The 26,264-nt window shown below is 49.0% G+C and overlaps 1 non-coding gene across 1 annotated transcript; it reads right to left on the reverse strand.

Annotated features, from left to right (window-relative positions):
• Positions 1-2,046: 2,046 nt before the first annotated feature.
• LOC126020989 (U6 spliceosomal RNA) lies at positions 2,047-2,152 on the reverse strand. The gene has a single exon (XR_007499622.1). It is a non-coding gene; the product is annotated as a U6 spliceosomal RNA (small nuclear RNA).
• Between the last annotated feature and the right edge of the window lie 24,112 nt (positions 2,153-26,264).

The following is a 26,264-nucleotide window of genomic DNA, read 5'->3' on the forward strand; positions in this document are numbered from 1 at the left end:
CATGTACTGGGGCACGCGTCAAAAACTGTGTGTAAAATGAGGAAGGTTTCATATCTAAATTCCCCCAACACTAGTCAAGAGCGACCCCATTCAAGCTTGGGCTTCTGTAGGGAAACATCAGTCCAACACAATAGACCCACAGAAGAAACTGGGAATGAAGATAAATTATCCTATGGCACTATCTGCCCAAGATCTTTCTCTGTAAAACTCCCCAAAAGTCCTTTCTTTTGGCTTTTTTTTTTTTTTTTTGGTCTAGGGATCAGTCTCCCATGAGAGAGCTCCTTCTCAGAATGAGATTAGGGGTCCAGGTATATGTGTCTGAGGATATTTGTCTGTATTCTATTGGAGATGGAAGAAACCGGCAAAGAAGAAGAAAAGTCCTTACTATCCTATGGACTGGAGCAGGGTTATATACCAAGCCATCCCGTACCCTTGTTCAAGCAAAGAAAATTACTTGCAGGGTGAAAAAGCCTACCAAGTTTGCATTGCCCAATGATCAGTCTAAGACAGCAAATGCGTGTACCTGCAGGTCTGAAGTTGGTACTTTATGTATAATCACATTCTAGGTAGAGCAGGAGGGTATGGGTAAAAAGTGTGTCCTGTGGGGGTGCATATGGAGTGCTTGGGAGGAGGGGCTGTGTTCGTATAGCTGTGTATGAATCATCTGCATGTCTTTTTGGCCAGAGATAGCTAAAGAAGAACAGAATTCTGTGGGCATAGAAGAGAAGGACAGCTGGAGAAAAAATAGAAGCACTAGGTCCACTTGATGCTCCCAGCCTCAATCTCCTCTGGAGGATTTGAGGCCTCTGGAAAGCCTCAAAGAAGTAGAATCCTCTGCCTTCAGCACCCAGTACAGCTCTTAACAGTATTTGTAGGAACTAGGGTCAGTGTACCCCACCCTGAATTCTTCTCAGGAAATTTAGGGATACAAAAAGAGAGCATGGCCAAATCCTTGGTGCTGAGCTAAGTCTTTAAGTGCTTCTGTTAGCCTCCTTCATTCTCTGGTAGTTCCCATGTTCGTCCCCTCTTCTGCCAGCCTGCAGCCCTCCCATTGTCTGTCTGCCCAAGGAGCCTCATAGTAAGAAAACACGGCCTGTGTAAGGCTCTCAGAATGCATCTTTTGTGAAGATCTTTATTAATTGGGGCCAAAAAATAAATACTGGCTTGTAGTCCATTCTCTTAAAATATTCAAATAATGAAATAAAAAGCATGCTTTTCCTTTGTTTTGATAACCAGTTTCATTTGCCTCGAAGATATAGGGTATAAGTGCGACTTGAGAATGGTGGATTCAAATATTTATTTCTGTCGTCTAAGACAAAAATATTATTATTTAGGGGGACGGAATGATTCGAGGTGGCGCTAGAGAAAAAAATATTATTATTTGAGGCAGTGATGTTGGAGACCACACCCACCAGTGCTCAGGGACTTACTCCTGACTCTGGTGCTCAGGGATCACTCTTTTTGGGGTTCAGGGGACAGAATGCAGTAGCAAAGGATCAAAACATGTGTTAGCAGCATGCAAGGCACTGGCGTATCTGCTATACTATCTCTCTGTCTCTAAGCATATACTTTTTGAATTTACCATACATTGTTCTTTTTGTTATAGAATATCTGCATTATTGATCAGTGATAAATGAAAACAAGAACTGGTTTACAAAAATGCCTGAGGCTGTTAAAAAAAGTGTGTGTGTGTGTGTGAGAGAGAGAGGGAGAATGAGAGAGAGAGAGAGAGAAGAGAGAGAGGAGAGGAGAGAGAGAGAGAGAGGAGAGAGAATAAATCTCTCCAATAAACAGAAGCAGAAGAGATTCAAAGGCATGGAGATATTAGTGGCAGGATATTGCCGTGGGGAAACCCCCCCAATCCCTTTTTACAGGATTACTTTTTCTCCCTTTGTAGGATAGAGCCCTGAGAATTTCACAGGCCTGCTCCAGTACCACCCTCAGTTCTATCCCTGATCACAAAAACAGGGTTCACTAAGGACCCTGGTGACACCAGAACAAGGTTGACAGAAATGGCAGAGGGTCAATGGTCTACCTTCATGTGGCATACACACACATACACTCACACAACTGCAATCTCCTTGTGCAGGGTGCCATAGCTATCTTCTCTGTATTGTTCCAATTTTTAGTATATGTGCTGCGAAGCAAGCACTCACACCTGCCATCTCCATGAGTGCCACTTCCTGAAGTTTACAGGACCCTGACATACACCCACCCAGTTCCTGCTCTCATACCACCTGCTGTCTTCTCATTTCTCATCTCTGTTCTCCATGTATACCTCCTGGTTGCTTCACATTCAATCACATCCGCTCTACCACCAGGTCAACCTGCTGTCCCCCAGGAGCAAGAGGAGAAAGGAAAGAAAGTCCAAGGGCCAGTGTCTTCTCTCTGGTTCTCAGCACTGGGACACCAGGAAGCTCATTCTTCCTACAGCCCAGGTTCAGTCCCATTGATTGCTGTAGCCCAGCCTAGAAGACCAAGCAGGGCTGAGACTCAGAGACACAGGGAGAGAGAAAGAGACTTAGAGAACAGGAAAACACAGGAGAAACCAGCTGGCCTTCCTCCCACACCCTCCCCCTCCCTCCCACATTGTGGACACAAATAAATAAAAGAATAGGTACCCCAATGCAGAAGATGGCCACCTGTATAGGATGATGAGGCCAGGAGTAGACTGCTGCTTCTTGGAGCTACACATGCTGTAAAGAAGAACACAGAGGTTAAAGCACTTTTGAGTGGCTCTATCTTTCTTCTCTCCCAGATAGTCCCAGGGTCCCGTTCCCTGTTTCACCACCAACTTCTCTCCTAATCTGAGGGGGTTTGGGAGTGGTTAAGTTACAATTCCATTCTCAGAGGTGCAGGCTGCCCATGAGAGACAACTCAAAGAGAAAAACTGGAAGTGTTGAGAAGCAGGGCTCTTGGCTGAAACGTCTCCAGCTCCATCTTAGCTGGACAATTCCACCTGCACCATCCCTTCCTCCCCCAAATCCTTCCACCCCCACAACCAAAGGGGTTTGAACTGACCCTGTGAAAGTGCTCTAACTTTTGGACTTAAAGCACTTACATTGAAGGACAGACACTCTTGGGGACCCAGAGGACAGAACCTGCCTATAGGGTTCCAGTAGTTCCCCTGGAAAACTTGGGAGATGGCAAAGGAGAAAATTTCTGTCCAGGCTGAGCTGCACAGCAGACTATAAAGAACAGTGGACATGGATAATTTACTCATGCTCTGCCTCCTTCCCCACTATTCTTACCTATCTCCCTCTCCACTGGGTCCAGACTTAGTAGGCTACAATCAATTTTCTCCCCCTTTTTACCCCCCTCAATTTTCTTCCTCTTTCTCTCTTCTCTTCCTCACGTATACAAAGGTGTGAATGCAAAAACAGTCCTGAGGTAGGTTTTTTTTTTTTTTTTTAATGTGGAAAATAGGAGCCAGTTTCAACATTTCATACCACCTCAGCCTTTTGCTTTCAGGCTTAAATTAGAAGTTGGGGGAAGCTCCCAGCTCCTCAGACAGCTATGAGGAGGTGTAGGTCTGTCTGTGCTTGTCTGTGTGAGTGGCTGTGCTGAGATAAAGTCGGTAAATCTTTGCCTTAAACTCAGTGCCACGCTAACTGCTAAATTTCTAGCACTGGGTTTTATAAGATGAGAAGCAAGCTAGCTGCAGGCAGAGGAACTTGGATGAAAGGATGCTGGGAGCAGGGCTGAGCCTTGAACACAGACCCGTTTTCTATAAGGGGGTGGCTTGCATGCTTCCTCCTCACTTGCGACCCCCAGGAATGCCCACCCTCCCAGGTTCATCTGAACACCTTTGCAACCCTAGTAGTGTGTCTTCTCCCTGATATACCCACGCCTAACCAAAGAGTCCTTTTGCAGTAAGCCCCACCACCCATGCAACCCACAAATTGCCCAGGAGACACAGAGACCTGGAATTGCCGCAGGAGAGGTTCCAACCAGAGTGTCCCATTTTCCTGCTTGCAGCCGTAGCCTCTCTCGGAGGCTGGGGCTGGCCGTTGCGAGTATCACAGCCTCCCCACATGACCCATATGCACCCACCTGGATCTGACCTACCCAGAAACCCAGGCAGGTAAGGATTGGGGGGTGGCTTGGACCTGCTCTATCCTGGCCCTATTTTACAGAATCAGAGCATATGACAATAGCAAGGAGGGGAACAAAATAAGGCTATTATTTTATTTCTGTATTGGTTTTTAAACCACATGTGGCAGAGATACTGGTGCTAGGGACTTCCTCCAGGCTCTGGGCTCAGGGATCACGCCTAGCGGACTTGAGACCCTAAGACCTGCTGGGATTGAATCCAGGTCAGCTGCACGCAAAGCAAAAGCTTCCCCGCTGTTTTAGCTCCATCTCCCCCAAATGAGCTTCAATCCTACCCAATCTTTCCTAATCTTCGTTCTAAATCAGCAGCTCTCCATGTTTAGAAAAACGTGAGTCATTTTCTCCACCCCAACTTGTCCCTTCGATGTACTCCTAACTTAAAACCTGAAGTGGCGGGGAGGGGAGTGAGAGGCAAAGCGGGGGCCAGCAAGAACCAGGGGTTAAGAGCTCATACTGAACCCAGAACTCTTTCTCTTCTCTCCAAGGCCACTCCGGGGTCTGTCAACCCCGCAGTTCCTGGGCCAGCATTAAGACATTGTCTGTCGGCCAGAGCTGGGATGGGCAGATAAATAGGATCCTCAGCAGCGTGACCTCAAGCCCCCCTGAATCTCATTGACAAACTTAGTGAGTGCCTCCCGCTTGGCTGCTCTGCCGTGGATGGGCTGGGCATCCCTCAGCCCGGGGTGTGCAGAGAGCTAAGCAGGGAGGCAGGAGGTGAGACCCCACTTTGCCTACTATAGTTGCCCCCTCCCTGGATGGCCAGCCTTTCCTTTCAAAGAGAGTGGCACCGCCTCCATTCTCTCGCTGGCAAAGTCGGAAGATTGGGGAGCTCTGCATGATCTCAGGGCTCCCTCTTTTTTTCCTACCCCACCCCCCAAGTTCTGAGCCCTAAAGGGTCACTCACCTGGCCGCAGGGGCTGCAGCCTGAATCCCGGCGGCGGGCGTTGGTTGGGGCAGACCCGGCTCAAACTGCCTCGGTCGCCTGCCCCTGCCTCTTGTTGGGGGGTGGGGGTGCAGCTGGTGACGTAGTATCCGTCTATCCATTCAGAAATTTCACTGCCTCTCTCCTTCTTGTGCAGCGCTCCCTGGAAGGGAGAGAAAGGGGGGTGCTGGCCAGGTCTGGAGAGATCCCCACCAGCCGACCCCCACCAACTCCATCCAGCACCCCAACTGCCTCCAGGGCCTGTGTGGGAAGAGGGGGGCTTTGTCATGACTGTCCACCTCCTCTCACCCAGAGTCTCACCTAAGGCAGGGCCGAAGGAGAGCTAGCTATTGTTCCTCGAAGTCACCTACACCCCCAAAGAAAGCCTGAGAAAGGTTGCTGGAACAGGCCCCACCACCCCACCCCTTAGCTCCCCACCCTTTCTTAAGGACCGAAAATCTGGTTGCTGGGCCTAGGGGATGATCTGGAATGCTAGAAAAAAGGGAGTTTCAGGGGGGTGCAGTGCCCAAGTGCTCAAGCCTGCCCACACCCCCTAGCACCTTCCTATCTTGACCCCAAGTCGAGTTGAGAAGAGAAAGCCCCAGGCCTGGAGCCGGGCAGAGGGGGTGGGGGGCCAGGCCTAGGGCCCCGGAGGGTCCAGACAAGGGAGGCGGGTGGGACCTCCATGTCCTAGCGGGAGATAAATCATCATATTCCGAGACGAGGGCTAGCAGTGCGAGGGCTGGTTTCCAGGGCCCGGGCCCCAATATTTGGTGGAAGCTGGGGCCCCCGGACCGGTACAATGCTCACTCGGGCTCTTTTCTCTTCCCCTGCCCCCTCCGGCTCTCCCCAGCCTGCATGGGAACTCGGGCCTAGCCTCCTGCATGCTAATGAAGTTTGTCTCAAGTTCATTGTCAAAGCCCCCAGCCCGAGCCCTCCCCTCCTGCTTCTACACAAATCTCCCTCCAACTTTTGTCCCACAGACTTGAGGCCACTTGAGTCCCTGCGGCTCCCCTCCCACCCTCCCCCTGCTTTCAGCGCCCCTGAGCTTCAACGACGCCCCTCCCGGGCCGCCCAGCCACCTTCACGCCTCTCCCTCTCCCTCCCTCCTGGCTCTCCTAACCTCCCCAGGAGGGCAAAGGTCGGAGGCCACAGACTGAAGTGGGGAGACTTTGGAGAGGTGCAAAAGGGCCACAGACTCCCTCCATCGAGGCTCCCTGTCCCCCAATCCTCAGCCTCGGCTCCCCTCCCCTCTTTTCTCCCATTATGATTATTTTGCTCTCCCCTTGATTACATCTGCTTCACTAGCTCAGAAATAAAGATCCTTTGAGACTAATTTTGCACCCCCCCCCAAGCTCCCCACCCCTTCCCTCCGCCTTCCCTCTAGACCGGGGCTCCCTTTAGCTCTTTCTCACCGGCTGGAAGACATTGAGGCCCTTGTCCAGGGAGCTGGGGGTGACGGGAGGGGGTGCCCGTGGAATGGGGGGGGTGTCTCTCCAACTCTAGGACGTGTCCAGCAATCCAAACCTGTTCTTCTTTGTTCCCAAAGATTTCTTCATACTGTCACCACCCTCTGCAGTAACTGGGGACCAGGGCGGGAGGGGTGAGGACCGTGAACCCACCCACCCTTCCATTCCAGGGGAGGAGAGAGGGGGAGAAAAAAAAAAGAGGAAAAATGAAATCCCCCCCCTCATTAGGCAGAAAGGAAGCGAAAGGGGATAATTATAATTAAAAGCAGACAGCTGGGGATTGTGTCTTTTATGTGTCTCCAAGCCTCCTCCCCACCCCGCCACCATCGCCCCAAAACCAGCACAGCTCCATGAGATCTTCCTGGCTGTCCCCGGAGTGTGCCAGGAGCCCCGGGCAGCGGGCAGCACCAGGGAAGCTGCTGGGATATTCCTCTTTCATAGACACCACCTTCAGCTTCATCTCCACAGGCCTAGGATGGGGTCTTCCTGTTCCCTGTCACCAGAGTGGGGGCTTTTGGGAAAGTGAAGGCAAAGGCAGAAATAATATTGAATTTGTTCCATTCAATCATTTGGGGGAAATTTTCAGATTTTTCCTTAAAAGAAAAAGAAAAGAGAGTCGAGGTATTCATCGTAAGCTTTATACAAAGAATTAAGTCTCAGGGTTTTCTCCTTCAGGCATCTCTCCCACCTCCTCGCTTGGACTTGCCTCAAAAACACAGGAAGGGTAGCTGGGAGCCCCCAAGGTTGGGGCTCCCCCAGGAACGTGTTCTAACAAAGAGCCTGGATAGAGGCACACACAACTGCACACACATACATATGTATACTTTGTAATTTGGGGGTGGTGTTGCTAGGCCTAGCTTCGCTAGCCTATGTATTTATAGAACTTGATCCTAGGCCAGAACAGCAGGGTAATTATAGCATTATTAGCATATATGCAAATCAGGTAACCTATATACACTCAATGGAGACAGATTATTATTGATTTCTCTCCCCCCTTCTCTTTCCCTGGTATCAGCTCTGGCTCCTCGGAGCTGCACACCAGCAATTATGTGACATTATAAGAGGGGGTTGTAGCCCTGAGGAGGGGGCTGAGAGGAGGAGGACAGAAAAAAAAAAACCTACAGGCGCGTTTTATCTCATTTTACTCAATGTTATTCTGGGAAGGGCAGGGAGGGGCTCCCCAGAAGCCTTTGAATGAACAAAGGCAGGGGGGGGGCAGTCACAGAGAGGGAGAGAGACAGAGACAGAGACAGAGACCTGAGAACGGAGACCCCTGGAGCCAGCCAAGCTGAGAAGCAGTGACAGAGATGGAGAAAGAGATGCATGCTAAGGGCTGAGGGAGCAGCAAAGAGAGGCCACAGAGAGGCACCAAGAAGCCTAACTAAGCAGTGTGGCTGGGTTGGTGGGTGGGAGGTGCTGGGGGCCCCCACACTGACCCAGAGCAGAATCCTCAGCCCTTTCTCAAGTCAGCTAGAGAGGCCAAGGAGCCAAGTTCTTGGCCAAATGGTTTTAGCCAGTGGGTTACCTCCAAGCAGAAATTAGGCACAAGTCTCCCCTGGGATTGTGTTTTAGGGTGAGCCAAAGTCTCAGTTCCAGCCTCCTCTGCCTCCAATGCTCTTCATTCCAGATCTGAGGTGCAAAGGAAAGGGGGAACATGACCAAATGATTATCCAACTGTTCTTTCTGATGTTCCTTCAGACTGCTCTCAAAATTTACTCTACCAAGTTGGGGGCCTTTTGTCTTGCGTGTGTGTGTGTGTGTGTGTGTGTGTGTGTGTGTGTGTGTCAGCTTCTACTGATTTTAGAGGGCAGCTCCCAAGCTCACCTACATCTTTCTCTTCACTTAGAATCCTTTGCCTACCCCCAGCTAGAGGAAGGGGGCATCTCCACTGGACCCCAAAGCCCTTTTGTATGTCTAGCATCTACAAAATTCCTAGAATGCTGTTTGCTTGCTTCTTTGCCACTGGAACATTTTTGCCATCTTAGGCAACTCTCACAGAGGTCATCTTAGAGAGAGAGGTAGGGTCATGAGGACTATAGAGTCCTTGCCTGTGGTTGTGAGGTAATGTGATGAAAAGGGGAAGGGTCCCCATGAGGAACACATATGTTTCTTGGACTTGTACACAAAGAAATGTGCTGAGGTGTCTGTGAACCAAGTGGACAGGATCACCCATAACCTGGATATCTTAGAGGCAAAATCATGTGTGTATGAGATGGGGGCAAACAGAGAGAAAGAGAGCAAAAGAGATGAGCGAGTGCTCCTGGCTACAACCATGTCTTTGTGACTACACAGTAGAGGGATAAACATGGAACTTAGATCACAGAATAGGAAAAAGGACTGAAAAGACAGTGAAAGGCAGACACAGATTTCAGAAAAAAGAACCAGAGCAAAAGAAGAAAAAGAAGGAAAGAGAAAAAAAAAAAAGAGGGAAGAACCAGAACAAGACAGACCCAGAGAGTGACTAGCACAAGAGAAAAGTGCTGAGGGGCTCCAGCGTGTCTGTGTCTGTGGGACCAGGGCACACCCAGAGCCAGCTGGCCCATGTCCCTGGACTAAGCTCACCATGTTCTAGCCCACCTTAGAGACTTGGCTAGTAAGAGCTTGAGCCCAGCACTGAGAAAGAGTCAGAGAGATAGTAGACCAGGGAAGACATGTGTCTCACACAAAAATGACCTGTAAGGTCCGTGGACCCTGCCAGGAGTAAGCCCTGAGCACTTGGTTGGGTGTGTTTGGTGTGGCCGAAAGAAGAAAGAAAGGGAAGAAGGGAAGGAAGGAAAGAAGGAAGGAAGGAAGGAAGGAAGGAAGGAAGAAAGAAAGAAAGAAAGAAAGAAAGAAAGAAAGAAAGAAAGAAAGAAAGAAAGAAAGAAAGAAAGAAAGAAGAAAGAGAAAGATAAAGAAAGAAAAGAAAGAAAGAAAGAAAGAAAGAAAAAAAGAAAGAAAGAAAGAAAGAAGGAAGGAAGGAAGGAAGAAAGAAAGAAAGAAAGAAAGAAAGAAAGAAAGGAAAAAGAAAGAAAGAAAAAGGAAGAGAGAGAAAAGAAAGATTGAGAGAACAGAAAATGGAAGGAAAAGAAAGAAAAAAAGGAGAAAGGAAGGGGGAAAGGGAGGAAAGAGAGGGAGGAAGGGAGGGAGAGAGAGAAGGTTGAAGTCGGAGGATTAGGATTTTCTCAGGCTTGTTCTTCCCTCTGCAGCTTTTTGCATCCTTTGGACAATGGATCAGAATCCTTGGGACTGCCCCATGAACGAGTCTGATGAAGTGGGGAGACCCCTCTTTTCTCTTGCGGGGCCCAGTGCTGGCACAAAGCATAAGCAGCTCTGACTGCTGCCTCCACCTTATAACACAGACCTCCCGCAATCCCTTGGCATACAAGTAACCCATGCTCTGGGCACCCACAAAGCCCGCCTCTAGTCTAGTGGCTGAGGTGGTCTGGAGCTCCAGCAGCAGGTGCCAAAGGGTCTGTGTGCCAGATACAGGCAGGTGGTCCCTTCCTGACCGCCACGGATGCTTGCTGCTGACCGAGGTACCTTCCAAACCCCTGAGAATCTTTTACCCTAGGCTTCCTTCCTACCGTGTCTAAAAGATGTCCTTCTGATTTTTTTTTATTTTTAATGCATCAGGCACATTTAGTTTTTCTACTGTCCGACCTTTAGCACGGAGCTTCCTCAGCCCTACAAAATTGCTCCCCTGGTGGAGTGGAAACCAAGCACCTGAGAGGGATCTGCCTGCCTGCCTGTGGAGAACCACACAAGGCGGGAAGCCTGGAGGAACCAGGCTGGAAGGGAAGTCTTCCTCAGCTTCTTCACTGCTCCCAAGGCGGCTGTTGGTGACTGCATTTGCGCTCAAGATACCTTTCTTTCTAGAACTATATACAGATCCTCCGTTGTTTGCACAAAATAACAGTATCTCCGTGGGTATCTGCAACACACACCCCCCCCCCCGTGCGTTCTGCTTGCGAGATCTGTGTTATCCATGGCTCAGTGCCCTTTCGTCTGCGCCCCTCGACTCCATCTGCTTCACAGTGGGATTTTGACTGGGGTGGGGTGTTGGGCCACACCGGGGATTACTCCTGGCTCTGCGCTCAGAAATCACTTCTAGTAGGCTCAGCGGACCATATGTGTTGCCGGGGATCGAACCCTGTGCAAGGCAAATACTCTACCTATCCCTGTGCCTCGCGGTGGGCTTTGCTAGGTCTGATGCTCCCTTCTGGGGCTCAGGCTCTAAATTTGACTTGGTTCCTCAACTGAACACGCAACTAGGACTCCCGAGTTTTGCTTCTCTAATCTCAGCTGGGTCTCAGCATCTCTCTAGGAGCCTCAGTGGATATGGTTTGTGCCTAGCTGGTAAGGCCAGGCCGGGTCCCTGTCACCCTCCTCGTCCCCCTTAGCTTGGAGAGACACGGTGCCAGAGGATGCCAGTTCGGGGCCCATGCCACATGCGTGAGCAGGGAGCAATCTGAGCGGAGGTGGGCACCTCCTGGATTATGCCCCTGCCAACCTGTGCCAGTAGAGTGTTGTGCAAGGCGTTTGCTCGCCCAGGAGTTGCCCCCAATCCCCAAGGGAGGTTTCTTGGAAGTTGTGGGAGCAATGGGAGCATCTGTGCGCTAGTGGTCGAGGTCTGCGGAAGGCCCAAAGGGGTGGGTTCTGTTCGTTGCTCCCGGGAAAGGCTGAAGCTTGGCAGCTCGCGCGCATCGCCGCGTCCCTGTCGCCTCCCCCTTTGCCACCGGCTCCAGCTCCCGCTTGCGGCAAAGTCTAGGTGTGAAGACGCTGGGGACTGGGTGGCAGAGCTTGGGGAGAACGGGGTGCAGCAGCTAGAGGTGCGGGGTGCGGGGTGCGAGATCTCGGGGCCAGGAACTCAGCCAGACCCCTGAGCAGCAAAAATCTCCAGCGCGCACGGAGCGAGGCGCAAAGCCTGAGCCGCTCCCGGCTCGGAGCGGAGAGGAAAAGCGAGAATCGGAATCGGATTCTCCAAAACCAAAAAGATCAAAAAGGGGGAAAAAATAAATAAATCAAACAAAAGAGGTAGAGGATGGAGAAGTGAAGCGCAAGGCGGGGTGCCCGAGCCCGAGTTCCAGGCAGGTGCCCAGGTGGGGCGGGGAGGTGCCGAGCGTCCCCCAGGGGAAGGGCCAGACCAGGGAAAAGTTTGGGCGCTGACCTGGCATCCCCGACCCGGAATCCCCAACCCGGATCCAGCGAAAAAGACTAGTTGGAGCAACGGGTCTCTGATGAGATCTAAAGCTGTTTCCAGGTTTCCCCGCGGCTTGCGTATTTCTCGACCCTAAAGCCCCCATGGACTGATTGTCCGGGATTCTGGGTCCGAGTCTGTGACCACCCCCGTCTTCTGTGCGTTGGTACCCCCCCAGGCTGGAAGACCTGGCCTGGGGGTGTGCCAGGGGCATGAGCTGGTGACAATCTGGGAATGCTGGGGTTGCGCTCGTGATAGAAGAAAGAGGAAGACAAGGTGAATGCCAGCAGGAGTGAAAGAGAAGCTGGAAAAAAGAAAACAAGAAAAAAAGAGAAAAAAACAGTCCGTCTGGAGACCTCAGAGACTCCCCCCTTTCCCTTCAAGGCAGAGACTTTTGCTCAGGCCTCCTGGAGAAATATTGGGGAGCAGCAGATAGGTTGGAGGACTGGCAAGGGCGAAGGCCACTAACTATAGGATGCAGGCAGGATCAAATCAGGGCCTCCATGTAGAGGTGAGGTGTCACATAGCTATGAACCCTTGACCTCACTGGCTGGGTCCAGAGCATCCTCAATAAGTTCCTTGGAGGGAAGATCTGTGGCTGATTCCTCTGGGGCTCTAACTCAGAAGCCCTTTCCAGATCCCAGTTCACTCAGGGCTAGGGCTGGGAATTTGGGGGGGCTTGCTGTCACCCCTAATCATGTGGTCTTGGTCCAGCTATTCCTTTTTCCTCTTGCTAAGAACTCCCACTCTGAGGCTGGGAGTCCATAAAGCTTTTCCTGTAAAAAGGAGCAGCCCAGGACACTATTTTGGCAGGGAGTACACCTCACAATAATCAGGAACTTCTGGCTGAATCCTAGGGCAGGACAGCAGGGATCTCTCTCAGGCGCTGGAGATAGAACGTTTCCATGCAGTCTGCACTCAGCCCTGGTTCCAACCTGGGACCCTGTGGGTTTGGACCTGTCTTAGGAATACGAATTTGCAAATTTGCAGTGTGTATTCTTGGGGCTGGGTGACAACCAGAGAGACAGTCTTCAGCTGTGGAGGTGGGAGGCAAGAGGGCAGGGTGCTTGCTTGTAAGGGGCAATGCCAGGAAAAGGGGGGCCAGTAGGCTTCCCAAGAGGGTCTCTGCTTTCAGAGGAATGGTCAGGCAGAAGTAAAAAGTAGTCACACAACCTTTCCATGGACGAGAAGGGACAGCCCCATTCCCTGGACCACTGGACTGGAGGTGTGGCGATAAGCCAGCTGCCAACCTTTCAAGATTCCCTCAGACACAGGAACCTGTTTTCCCTGAGCAGGATTCAGGACGCAGCTGTTGGTTCTTCACAGACACTCAGCATCGCATCGCAGCTTTACTCCCTCATGGTTCTGGCAGAAACAAACTGGAGTTTGTGGCCTCTTTAATTTGCCTTCTTGTTTTAACCTTAAGCAAATCTCTGTGTTAGCCTTTAAATCATCGCAAACACACACACACACACACACACACACAACTCTGGGTCTCTCTTTTATTTATTTATTTTTTTAAGGTTACTGAAGAAAAAAAAAAGCCACATAGCAAAGCATGCCTGGAAATAGGCTAAAATAAAATAAAATACCGTTTATCTCAGAATCTCCATTAATTTACCTTGAAATCAATACACTTGATGTGTTGGAATTTGTATTTGGAACTTTTTGTTTTGTTTGTTTGTTTAACCCACAGCCCCATCCTTGGTACTTTCCTTATTTATACAGTGCTTTCCAGACAGAGAATTGTGGCAACTCAGGTTTCATTGAATACAACTTGTCTGTGTGTTGGTGTCTGATCCACGAAGTTATATCTATAATTTTGCTACTAATTCACCAACTCAAACCCATTTGTGTCAGGAAAGGACTTCAATGTTTCATCCAGTAAAAAAAAAAATGCTGCACAGAGGTTAAAGGGAATATTCAGAAAGGCTTTGCTACATGGGAATCTATCCAGATTGAAATGTCTGGAGTGAAATATTCTGGAATGAAATGTCTGACTGGACCTGGATCCTAAACCCAGTGATTTTAGGTGAGGTACTAACCCTCTCTCCTTCCCAGTTTGTCCCAGACCTGACTGTGAGCAACATGGATGACGAGCCCAATTTCCTTAGACACTCCAGTGCTATAGATACAGACTGTCACACTGGGAATGGCAGATGCCATCAGCCCACTGGAGCATCTGTGCATCCCCACAAAGTCCCCTCATTGCCTGACTCAGAACCCCAATTCCAGAGCGAGGGAATACCCATCCCCAACGCCCTTAGTCTCAGAAGAGGACTATGGAGGTGAGCAGAGAAGATTCATTATCACCTCTTCTTTTCTTAGAAGTCTCAGCAGCAGCTGCTGCGATGGGCCCAGAGCCATCTCCTGAGTCGCTCTCCCACTGGCTTTCAAGGGGGTGTCCTGGGGTGAGGGTGTCCAAAGACTTGCAAGGACTGGGACGTGGCCTGGGGCTGCAACCGGGTTTCTTTGCGGGGGGGCTCTAAGCATTTCCAGAAGATTTTCTCCCCTCCCCGACCCCCTCAGAGTGCCTGAGCCCCCTGGGGATGGATGAAGGGGGTCTGAACAGTGGAAAAATGGTCCAGAAACACCCCAGTCCCCCCCCACAAAGGCGGAGGCTGCCTGGAGGAGGAAAAAAAAAAAAAAGACTGGGGAGGCCGGTGCAGAATTCCCATCTCAGCGCTGCCTCTCAGGAGAGGGGTTTGCCGCTAGCTAACGAACTCCTTCCCAAATTCTCCTTGCGGGGTTGGGCTGCTCCCAGAGGGGGGCCCTTTCTAACAAGGTGCCCCCCGGCCCTGCCCCTCCCTCCCCGGGAGCTGAAGCCGCCAAAGGTTCGAGAAATATAATGGATCATTTTCCAATTTACCCGGGTCTGAGAGATTACGCGGCTAATCCCATCAAAGACCATCTGCTTACATTGTCCGTCCTGAGCCAAAATAAATAGATCCTTTACTCCTGGCACTTCAGCTCCTCGGCCGCATTGTCGCGGGAGAAAGTTCGACACGGCCTGTCCCATTTCCCCCTCCCTCCTGCTGCGGGCCCGACAGAAAAGGAGAAAACAAACTTAGCTTGTCTGAGGTGTGAAAGGTCACTCACGCCCCTGACCCGCATTCTTCTCCGGAGCCTGCGACGATGGGAATCGGGGGAGGGGGCGGGCCCCGGCCTCTGGGGGTCTCGGCAGATCAGCCCCCTGCAGAGGTGAGGCCGGCCAGCTCTGTGCCCAGTCGCCCCCAGGCTGCCACTGTCTGAGCGGAGGCCACCTTGGCCCCAGCTCCTTTGGGTCTCTTTGGTGGCTCCGAGGTTCCCCCACTCCACCCCAACCTGTGCCTGTTGGGAAGCTAGGATGGAATTCTTAACTTTCCTTTCCTCCCAGGCAGAGATGAAGCAGAGAAGCGGGGTGAAGAATAAAAGGACTAGAAGAGCCCACAGAAACACTCGCTGGATTCCACCCCAAAGTCATTCATTCTCGCTTTTAAATTTTCTTCTTCTTCAGTTATTTCTGGAAGGGGGTTGATATTTGGGGGAGTGAGACTTTGTGGGGAGACTTGGGGTAAGTCTATGGCTAGGGCCATGAGGAATAGATACAAAGCAGATTGCAGGAAGAAGCTCCTGCAAATAATGTTGACTTGATCTGGTGACAAGTTGGATAGTAGGAAGTAAGATGCTTGCTTTGCAAGTGTGACACTCGGGTTGGGTTAGGTCCCTGGCGCCACATAGGGACCCTGATCCCCACCAGGAAAGATAGTGATCCTGAGCACAGAGCCAGGAGTGAATCCTGAGTACGACCAAGTTTGGATTCCAAACCAAAAGAAGAAAAACAATCTAGCCTGTGACTGCAGTTTGGGACTGAGAGCATGCACCCCATAGAAGAACCCAAGGTTCAATCCCAGCACCTCATGGCCACCAGCACTACTGAGGGTGTCAACAAAAACAAAGAAAAAAGGGAGGAAGGAAGGAAGGAAGGAAGGAAGGAAGGAAGGAAGGAAGGAAGGAAGGAAGGAAGAAGGAAGGAAGGAAGGGAGAGAGAGAATGAGAGAAGAAATGAAGAGAGAAAGAGAGAGAAAAAAGAAAAAAGAAAGAAAGAAAAAGAAGGAATGGAGAAAAAGAAAAGAGAAGGAATGAAGAGAGAAAAAAAGAAAAGAGAAGAAATGAAGAGAAAGAAAAGAGAAGGAATGAAGAAAGACAGAAAGAATGAAAGACAGAAAGAAAGAAAAGAAGGAATGAAGAGAAAGAAAGATAGAAATGTCATTTTTCAAACCAAAAAAAAAAGAAGGGGCCGGGCGGTGGCGCTAAAGGTAAGGTGCCTGCCTTGCCTTCGCTAGCCTTGGACAGAACGCGGTTCGATCCCCCGGTGTCCCATATGGTCCCCCAAGCCAGGAGCAACTTCTGAGCGCATAGCCAGGAGTAACCCCTGAGCGTTACTGGGTGTGGCCCAAAAACCAAAAAAAAAAAAAAAAAAGAAATGTTATTTTTCCTAATTCGAAATAAAAACATGAATCCTGCAGGCAGATTTGTGACCACACCCAATGAGTGGTCAGACACATACAAAACAATCGTTTTACCTCCTGTTCTTCCTCTGGACACCTTTATGTCCAAGGCTCTGAGGAGCACAAAGGGGGAGGAAGGACAGGTCCTGAGAAAAGACACTATCAAAAAAAAAAAAAAAAAAAAAAGACACTGTCAAGGACCCAAAATGATGGCCTTTGTGATAGGACATTGTGTGTTCAGAAAGTAGGGTGTAATATCTGGGAGTGACAGGCCCTTTCATGAGGGCCACATGTGCTCTGGCCAGGCTTCTGGAAGCAAGCAGTTCAAATTGGGTGGTCCTTGAGGCTTGATTGGCTCAGAACCTTCAGGATGCAGAGAAAGCAGAGACTGTAAGAGTCTGTAAGAAATGACAGAGGCGTATGTATGTCCAGTCTGGGTCTGGACATACAGGGAGGCATGTGAGGACATCCTGACCCTCTGGCATGACTTAGCTCTAGGGTCTGTCTAATGGGGTATTGGGGGGAGACCTATCCAGATCAGGTATTCCTCTCTCTGACTTCCCATATGGTCCCCTAAGCCTGCCAGGAGTAATTTCTGAACACAGAGCCAGGAGTAACCCCTGAACACCACCAGATGTGGTCCCAAAACAAAACAAAAAAAGAGAATAGGCTCAGATGGTGAGGGGGGTGTTGGACGATTTAAGGAGTTCTGTCATAAGCCTGTGTTTTCACCTGTCTCGTCCTCATTTTCCTCATCAGTAAAGAAGAGTCGTCGTTTGTGTACAAAGATTTTTATGACAATACTAGCTAAAGTGTCTGCCATACCAGAAATACTTAAAATTATTCCTCAGGGGCCATATAATAGAGAGGGCAGAAATAAACCCTGAACATAGTTGAGTGTGGATCAAAACCAAAATAAATAAAAATAAAAGTATTTCTGAAACAGAGGAACTTTTCAACAGTGAAGCATTGTGAAACAGCTGCCAATTACTGAAAATGGTGAGCACTGTGTCTAACTGGTGATGGGTCTTCATGCAAAAGAAAGACAGACTTAGGGGCCGGGTAGGTGGCGCTGGAGGTAAGGTGTCTGCCTTGCAAGCGCTAGCCAAGGAAGGACCGCGGTTCGATCCCCCGGCATCTCATATGGTCCCCCCAAGCCAGGGGCGATTTCTGAGCACATAGCCCTGAGCGTCAAACGGGTGTGGCCCAAAAACCAAAAAAAAAAAAGAAAGACAGACTTAATAGCTCAGAAGAATCAGTAAATAGAAAGAAGGAAGCAGACTGCAGACTTGGGTTGGTAGGAAGGGTGATCAAATGGACAGGAAAAAAACATATAGAGAATAATAGGTCAAAAATGGTCACTGATTGGGCTGGAGAGATAGCATGGAGGTAGGGCATTTGCCTTGCATGCAGAAGGACGGTGGTTCGAATCCCGGCATCCCATATGGTCCCTGAACCTGCCAAGAGCGATTTCTGAGCGTAGATCCAGGAGTAACCCCTGAGCACAGTGGGGTGTGACCCCCCCAAAAAACAACAACAACAACAACAACAACAAAAAAGAATGGTCACTGATCAAAATGCCTGCCCTAGAGGGGGGAATTGGGTGCACATTAGGGATATTGGTGGCAGCAAAAGCACACTGGTGAGAGTTGGTGTATGCTCTGTGACTGAAACTCAGCCATGAACAATTTTGTAATCACGCTGCTTAAATGAAATAATTATATAAAAAATAAAAACAGACTAGAGAGAGTATAGTGGGATAGGGTACTTACCTTGCATACTGACAACCCAGGTTGGATCCATTAGATCCCATATGTTTACTCGAGTTTGCCAGGAGTTGTAATTCCTGAGTGTAACCAGGTTGGCCCAAAACAAACAAACAAACAAACAAATAAAATAACTTGCAGAGACTTAAAATTCTCTGACAGGAATGTTAAAATATAAAGTACAGTCCAAAAGAGAATAATGGTGGCCAGAGTGATAGCATAGCATAGGGCATTTGCCTTGTATGCTGCTGACCTGGGACAGACCCAGGTTCCATCCCCGGCTTCCCATAGAGACCCCCGATCCTGCCAGGAGCAATTTCTGAGTGCAGAGCCTGGAGTAGTAACCCCTGAGCACGGTTAGATGTGCTCCCCCACAAATAAAGGAATAGTCACTGACCAAAGATATGGAAGTAGCGAAATAATTTCTGTTTTGAGAAACTGACTGAACTGTCTTATAGCATCTTCCATTCTTTTTTTTCCTTTTAGGGGCCTACCCTGAGGTGTCAGTATCTCAACCAAGATTTACAACTGTAACCACGTGGTAGGGAGGCAGGCACCTTACCTTCTGTACTCTCTGGCACTTTTCTATTTTCTTTTTCACCACCCAGATGTGTTCCTGCCTCTTTGCTCAGGGATCACTGCTGGCAGGGTTTGGGGGACCAGATGTGTGCCAAGGATAAAACTCCAGTCAGCTGCATGCAAGACATATTCCTTATCCACCGTCCTCCCCTCTATGGACCTCTGCCATTCCTTTTTTTTTTGGGGGGGGGCCACATCCGGCATTGCTCAGGGGTTACTCCTGGCTATCTGCTCAGAAATAGCTCCTGGCAGGCATGGGGGACCATATGGGACACCGGGATTCGAACCAACCACCTTTGGTCCTGGATCGGCTACTTGCAAGGCAAACACCTCTGTGCTATCTCTCCGGGCCCACCCTCTAGGATTTCATATAGAGCAGCTAGGTGTGAGTTTAAATAAAAAAACAAAAAAACAAACAAAAAAAAAAACATACACTTTCTTCAAAGTTCCCTGAAGTCAAAGATACCCAGAAGTGTGCTTGACTTGTGGCACTGTCTGAGCCTATGATGTTTGTTAAATGAGTGAATGAGACCATATGAGGCAAAGGAGATTCAGGTACTCTGTGCATATACAGAGATAAGGCACTTGCCTGTGGCCAACTCAGGTTTATTACTTCTCTCCCTTGGACTTCTCAGCAAGGACTTCTGAGTGTTCCCTCTGTGCTCAGGCTAGAGAGTCCCCTAGAAAGCTGTGACAGAGCACCTCTCCTTTTTTTTTTTTTTTTTGGTTTTTGGGCCACACCTTGTGACGCTCAGGGGTTACTCCTGGCTATGTGCTCAGAAGTCACTCCTGGCTTGGGGGACCATATGGGACGCTGGGAGATTGAACCGTGGTCCGTCCTAGGCTAGCCTTGGCAAGGCAGACACTTTACCTCTATCGCCACCACGACGGCAGCACCTTTCCTTTTTTTTTTTTTTTGGTTTTTGGGCCACACCCAGCGGTGCTCAGGGGTTTCTCCTGGCTGTCTGCTCAGAAATAGCTCCTGGCAGGCACGGGGGACCATATGGGACACCGGGATTCGAACCAACTGCCTTTGGTCCTGGATCGGCTGCTTGCAAGGCAAATGCTGCTGTGCTATCTCTCCGGGCCCAAGCACCTCTCCTTTTGATACAGAGGACTCTAAATCAGAGCCAAAGGGTTAGAACTGGTATCCAGAATATCAATAGGTGAAAGGCTGGAGGCTTCTTTTGCAAAAAGAGAGTAAAGGACAGAGAAAGCAGTTCTGAACTCTAGAGCAATATGGAAGTAGGAAGCCTTGAAAGAGCTGCGCGCGCGCGCGCGCGCGTGTGTGTGTGTGTGTGTGTGTGTGTGTGTGTGTGTGTGTGTGTGTGTGTGTGTGTGTTTATAAACCTGTCAAAAGATGAAGGAAGTCAGTGAAAAAAAAATCATGAATGTGGGCAGGAGAGATAGTACCGGGGTTAAGGCACTTACCTTGCCCATGACCAACTAGAGTTTGATTCTCAGCACTGCATAGGGTCCCCTGAGTCATGCCAGGTGGGATCCCTGAGCCTAGAACTGGGAAAAAAACTTGAGAAATGGGGGCTTGTACCCCCCAAATAAAATTGTGCATTGAAGCGCTAGAGAAATAGTATAAAAGTTAAGGCACTTGCTTTATATCCCACTAACTTCTGGTTTAATTTCCCAGCACAGCCTATGGTTCCCAGATCACTGTCACTCTTTTTGTTTTGTTTTGTTTTGTTTTTGTTTTTGGGCCACACCCGGCGGTGCTCAGGGGTTTCTCCTGGCTGTCTGCTCAGAAATAGCTCCTGGCAGGCAAGGGGGACCATATGGGACACCGGGATTCCAACCAACCACCTTTGGTCCTGGATCGGCTGCTTGCAAGGCAAACGCTGCTGTGCTATCTCTCCGGGCCAGCACTGTCACACTGTCACTCTTGAGCACAGGGCTAGGAATAGCCCTGAGCACTTACAGGGGCCCTCCTCCGAAACAATCCCCTAAGGGGTACAGAGATAGTAGAGAAAGTAAGGCACTTTCCTAGCACGATGTTGACCTGAGTTTAATCTCTGGCATCACATTGTGTCCTCTTCCTAGTGAGTCAGGAGCAATCCCTTAGTACTGCCAGGTGTATCCCAAACACTCACCCCCAATGAGAAACAACCAAAAAATCAAAACACAAGCAAACCTAAAGTAGTACATTAAACAGAGCAACAGGAGATTGGAAATGATCCAAAAGAGGGGCTTATTTTGAGATCAACAGAGCAAGACAAAAGTAAGGGCAGTGTCTCTCCACTGTGTGGGCACGTAGATTCTAGCGCTGGTTCAGGAGGGCTACAGTGCTCCTGGCAGCTGCCTGTGGCTTTTTCAGGGGTATTGGCTGAGACAGGGTTCCCCATGACCTCTGATATTGAGCAGAAGTTTCTTCCTGTAAGGAAGTACCTGAGATTGGTGGGAAAAGGAAGCAAAGTTTCCTGTGAATATATGTCTCGTTTTTTGTTTGACTTTTGTGTTGCTGAGAAAGATTATACAACTTACAGAGAATTAGGAGATGACTTGGGAGGAACCGAGGAGGAACTTCCTGCCATCTGAGCCACTCCTTACCTGAACCACCTTCACATAATTTTTGTTTGATTGTTTGTTTTTTGGGGGTGCCACACGTGGTGGTGCTGTTTATTCCTGCCTGTGCTAAGGGATCACTCCTGGAAGTGCTGATGGTTAGGGTCAGGGTTATGTGGTGCCGGGGTAGAACCCAGGGCTGGCACATACCAGGTAAGTACCTTCTTCTGTCTTATCTCTCTGGCCACCTTCCCATATTTTTCACTCCAAACTTGGGGCTCTGAGATAACCCGAGGGAACCGGGGAAATTGGTTCCTGTTTCTGCCTACTTGAGTGTTTTACCGCTTACAGGAAGTCAACATTTGCAAGAAGTTGCTTAGGAGAGAGGAAGCACCTCCGACATGGCCCAAAAGGCTCAACTCTTGGTTTATGGCCCTGTGCTGCCACCTAGAGTTCTTAATTCAAGTGACCTCAGGAGCAACTATTGTTCTGTTTTCCGTTTTAGGGCCATATCCTCGTATTCCTGGTGGTGCTAGAGGAATTATATGTGGTTCTGGGGATGAAACTTTGGTCAACTGCATGCAAAGCAAACATCCTACTGCTGTACTATCCCTCCTGCCCTTATTCATAATTGTTTTCATAATTTTCTTTACTGACTTCATCTTTTGGCAGGCTGAGGAGAATCACCCCCATCTCTTGCTTGTCTAAAGATCCCGTTTTAAAAAAAATAAAGATCCCCTGTTTTCATGTTGCTCTAAAGTCCAGGCTTTACCTTCTCTGTCCTTTTCCCACTGTCAAAGGAGGCTCCTGGGACTGAAAGACATTATAGAGTTTAAATACTTTCCTTGCATGCATTTGATCCAGGTTTGATCTTTAGCATCCAAATGGTTTGGCAACCATCATATGGTTTTCTAAACCCTGCCAGGAGTGATTCCTGAGTTCAGAGGCAGGAGTAAATCCTGAGCATCATCAGGTGTGGCCCAAAACCAAATCAAACAAACAAAACAAAAAAGAGGCTCAGATCTTTCTCCTGATGCTCTTCTGGATGATGCCAATTCCAAACCTCTGGCTCTGATTCAAATGCATCCTCTGTGTCAGCAGGAGTGGGGTTGAGGTGCTCTAGTCTGAGCTCAGAGGATTTTCTGAGATGCCCAGTGAAACGACAGAATGGGGGAAAGTGGCCAATGCAAGATTGAGCAAACTCCAGGCCTCTAGAACACTTTACAGATAATAGAATCAATGGAGCGTAGGCTCCATTTTGTTTTTCACTTGTTTGGGTGTATCCTTTCTGGTAGGGCTCAAGCAGCCTTGGGGCATGTCAGGGATCAAACCTAGGTCAGCTGAATGCAAGGCCTGTAGTATCTCTCTGGTTTAGGATGTTTTATTTATTTATTTATTTTTGTCTGTTTGTTGGGTACAGCTGGGTGAGTAATCTGGGTTACTCAGGGGTTATTCCTAGCTTTGCACTCAGGAATTATTCCTGGAGATGCTTGGGGGATCGTATGGGATGCTGGGGATTAAATTCAGGTCAGAAGTGTGCAAGGCAATTGCCTTACCCTCTGTTCTCTTGTTTAGCCTTTAGGAGATTTTATTTTTCAACAGCTTGGTAAAGTTCACACGACATCCATTAATAGCTCCACCTCACAGGTAAAAAAGTGATCCCAAAGAGAATTAGGCAGCTGTTCCATAGGGTTGTGGGTAATTAGCACCTAGGCTGCTGAATCATTGGCCTGTTGGGTCCCTTTTGGGGGTCTCTTTATTTAGGGGTGACTGAAGAAGAGGACAGGGATGAAGAGCTAGGATAGCTGGAAGGTATTTGCCTTACCTGTAGCTGACTCTGGTTTGACCCCAAATACCACATATAGACCCACATGCGTGCCAGGAGTAAATCCTGAGCACAGAGCTAGGAATTCCAGGAATCAGGCAGTAATCAGGAATAGGCTCTGAATACCACTGGGAATGGTCTCCCCACCACAATTTAATGTTTGGGGAGCTAGAGAGATAGCATGGAGGTAGGGTGTTTGCCTTGCATGCAGAAGAACAGTGGTTCAAACCCTGGCATCCCATATGGTCCCCCGAGCCTGCCAGGAGCGATTTCTGAGTGTAGAGCCAGGAGTAACCCCTGAGTGCTGCTGGGTGTGACCCAAAAACCAAAAACCAAACCAAAACAAACAAAAACAATTTAATGTTTGGTTATACATGCAATGTTCAGGGCCTACTTCTGGCTTTCTGTTTGTATGACTGTGAGCTGTTGGGGAGATTCAACAAGAATCTGACATGCAAGTCAAGCACTTTACTTTTATTGTTGTTATTTTGTTTTCTGGGCCACGGTCTGTGGGACTCAGGGATTACTCCTGGCTCTGTGCTCAAAAATTATGTCTGGCAGGCTTGGGGGACCATATGGGACACCGGGGATTGAACCTGGGTTGGCCGTGTACAAGGCAAATGCCCTACCAGCTGTACTATTGCTCCAGCGCGCACTTTACCTTTAAGTTCTATCAAATCCCAGAAATAAGCTGCTTACAAATTTTAAACTTATTTTTTTTTTTTTTTTTTTGGTTTTTGGGCCACACCCGGTAACGCTCAGGGGTTACTCCTGGCTATGCGCTCAGAAGTTGCTCCTGGCTTGGGGGACCATATGGGACGCCGGGGGATCGAACCGCGGTCCGTCCAAGGCTACCGCAAGCAAGGCAGGCGCACCTTACCTTTAGCGCCACCGCCCGGCCCCAAATTTTAAACTTATGATCCCTTTTTGCACAAGGAATTTCTACGCGCCCCCGGGTTTATAAAGTAGGCGAGCAAATCTAAATAAATTTACTGAGAGTAAATCATAAATATTTTCCTGATGGCCCATACCATTTAAGATACTGATTAAAGGGGCCGGGCGGTGACGCTAGAGGTAAGGTGCCTGCCTTGCCTGCACTAGCCTTGGACGGACCGCGGTTCGATCCCCGGTGTCCCATATGGTCCCCCAAGCCAGGAGCAACTTCTGAGCGCATAGCCAGGAGTAACCCCTGAGCATTACCGGGTGTGGCCCCCAAAAACAAAAACAAAAACAAACAAAAAAAGATACTGATTAAAAATAAAACAAGGGGGACCCGGAGAGATAGCACAGTGGCGTTTGCCTTGCAAGCAGCCGGTCCAGGACCTAAGGTGGTTGGTTCGAATCCCTGCGTCTCATATGGTCCCCCGTGCCTGCCAGGAGCTATTTCTGAGCAGACAGCCAGGAGTAACCCCTGAGCACCGCCGGGTGTGGCCCAAAAACCAAAAAAAATAAAAATAAAAATAAAAAAAATAAAACAAGGGGCCAGAAAGATAGCATGGAGGTAGGGCGTTTGCCTTACATGCTGAAGAACGGAGGTTCGAATCCCGGCAACCCAGATGGTCCCCCGTGCCTGCCAGGGGCTATTTCTGAGCGCAGAACCAGAAGTAGCCCCTTAGCGCTGCCGGGTGTGACCCCCCTAAAAATAAATAAAAACAAAACAAACAAAACAACCCAGAAGAGTGAAGTGGCTCACTTTTTCCTGCCAGCCTGAAGATCACTTGTGGCGCGCGCGCGCCCCTCAGTGGCCACACTACGCTATGGCGACCTCCGTTCAAACACGACAGGGCGCAGTTACATGACATGACCTTTGCTCTGCACTGACTAACATTTCCAGGAGGGCAGGTTATTTATTTCATTTCATTTCATTATTATTTTTTTAAAAAAAAACAAACACCTTATTTTATTTTATTTTTGGTTTTTGGGGCCACACCCGTTTGATGCTCAGGGGTTACTCCTGGCTAAGCGCTCAGAAATTGCCCCTGGCTTGGGGGGACCATATGGGACGCCAGGGGATCGAACAGCGGTCCTTCCTTGGCTAGCGCTTGCAAGGCAGACACCTTACCTCTAGCGCCACCTCGCTGGCCCCAATTTTTAAATTAACTATGTAATCTTAAAAAATATTTTAAGTCCCCCCTCCTTTTATTATTTTATTTTTTACTCTAGAGAGATAATGGGGGGGTAGCGTTCTTGCCTTGCACACACACAGCTGACCCCAGTCAATTCCCTGCACTACATATGGTTCCCTGAGCACCGCCAGGAGTGATCCCTGAGCACAGAATAACCCAGGTATTGCTCAGAACAAACAAACAAACAAACAAAATGGGCTGGAGAGATAGCACAGTGGTAGGGCGTTTGCTTTGCACGCAGTGGACCCAGGATAGACCTGAGTTCCATTCCCAGAATCGCATATGGTCCCCCGAGCTTGTCAGGAGCGATTTCTGAGCACAGAGCCAGGAGTAACTCCTGAGCGCCTCCGAGTGTGGCAAAATAAATAAATATATAAAAATAAAAAAAGGAGAGACTGCTTACCTCCTGTACTATCTCTCTGAACAATTTTTTGTTTGTTTTTGTTTTGATGGCTTGGTTTTTTTTTTTCTCGTATGAATTTTTTATTTGCTTCTTTTGCTTTTAGGATACATTCAGTGGTGTTTAGAACTTACTTCTAGCTCTGTACTCAGGAATCACTCCTGGCTGGCTTGGGAGGGTCATGTGTAGTACTGGGGATAAAACCTAATCTACATGCAAGGCAAAAAATGTCTAAACTGCTGTACTATTGCTGACCCCTGTGAGATACTATTAATGACAGTTTCCTCTGCACTTAAATTTTTGGGAGGCCACACCCAGCGATGCTCAGGGGTTACTCCTGTTTCTGCACTCAGAAATCACTCCTGACAGGCTCAGGGGACCATATGGGATGTCAGAAATCGAACCCAGGCCCATCCTGGGTCAGTTGCATGCAAGGCAAATGCCCTACCGCTGTGCTATCTCTCCAGCCCCCCAATGCATATAATTATAACCACACCCATGCCCAGTGTACTCATCTCCCTCCCCCCAAGGACCCCAAAGTCTCTTCCTTTCAAAGTATCCCCAATTCAGTTGTGTGCTCAGTTCTCCTGTTGTGTTGCCTTTGCATCCCTTTCCTTCTGAATTACTGAATAACATGATATCCTCTAGTTTCATCCATGTTGAGGAAAACTACATAATTCTGCCCTTTCTTATAGCTGCATAGTATTCCGATGTGTTTATAAATCACAACTTCCGGGGCCGGAGAGATAGCATGGAAGTAAGGCTTTTGCCTTTCATGCAGAAGGTCATCAGTTCGAATCCCAGTGTCCCATATGGTCCCCCGTGACTGCCAGGAACAATTTCTGAGAATGGAGCCAGGAGTATCCCCTGAGCACTGCCGT

This window comes from Suncus etruscus, chromosome 10 (genome assembly GCF_024139225.1).
Source record: "Suncus etruscus isolate mSunEtr1 chromosome 10, mSunEtr1.pri.cur, whole genome shotgun sequence".
NCBI lineage: Eukaryota > Metazoa > Chordata > Mammalia > Eulipotyphla > Soricidae > Suncus > Suncus etruscus.